Here is a 1,037-nt window from a genome sequence, read left to right on the forward strand (position 1 = left end):
GCATGCATTGTATAACATGATGTCCTAGGGGTGCCATCTGATGAAGTTTGTAAAAGGTTAGTGCTGCATTTAGCTGTTTTTTGATTATATGTGATGCAAGTGGTTGGTCGGAAAATGGCTATGAAGCTGCTTTTTACGATGGACTCATCTAACATAATCTAATGATTTGCTTTTCCTGTAAAACCTTTTTGAAATCGGACGACGTGGGTCGATTCAGGAGAGGTGTATCTATAAAAAAAAAAAGAATATTTTTTTATTTATTTTTTTTTAATTATGATTTTTTTTTAATGCTAATTGGCGATATGATTTTTCGCTGGATTTTGATCCCGCTGACGGGATGAGACGCTGGAGAGGATAAACTGTATTCTATACTAGTCTACGGTATCTTAGTCCAATGCCGCTCTGACATATATGTATATATATTCTTAATCCATTCCTTACTTAAATTAACACGTGGCCTTCCCTGTGGCTCAGTTGGTAGAGCATGGTGTGTGAAACGCCAGGGTTGTGGGTTCGATTCCCACGGGGGGGCCAGTACAAAAAAAAATGCATGAAATGAAATGTATGCATTCATTACTGTAAGTTGCTCTGGATAAGAGCGTCTGCTAAATGACTAAAATGTATTTTGGGTTTATGTTGTGTATGTGTTAGATATTACTGCCCTGTCGGAGCTAGAAACACAAGCATTTCACTACACCCACAATAATACCAGCCCCTATCCCTATAACCAGCCCCTATCCCCTATCACTATAACCAGCCCCTATCCCTATAACCAGCCCCTATCCCTATAACCAGCCCCTATCACTATAACCATCCCCTATCCCCTATCACTATAACCAGCCCCTATCCCTATAACCAGCCCCTATCCCTATAACCAGCCCCTATCCCTATAACCAGCCCCTATCCCCTATCCCTATAACCAGCCCCTATCCCCTATCCCTATAACCAGCCCCTATCCCCTATCACTATAACCAGCCCCTATCCCTATAACCAGCCCCTATCCCCTATCCCTATAACCAGCCCCTATCACTATAACC

General features: G+C 42.0%; 1 non-coding gene across 1 annotated transcript; it reads left to right on the forward strand.

The window, feature by feature from the left end:
* The first annotated feature begins 455 nt into the window (after positions 1–455).
* On the forward strand, positions 456–534 carry trnas-uga (transfer RNA serine (anticodon UGA)). The gene has a single exon. It is a non-coding gene; the product is annotated as a tRNA-Ser (tRNA).
* Positions 535–1,037: the final 503 nt, after the last annotated feature.

Source organism: Salmo salar, chromosome ssa26 (assembly GCF_905237065.1).
Source record: "Salmo salar chromosome ssa26, Ssal_v3.1, whole genome shotgun sequence".
Classification (NCBI taxonomy): Eukaryota; Metazoa; Chordata; class Actinopteri; order Salmoniformes; family Salmonidae; genus Salmo; species Salmo salar.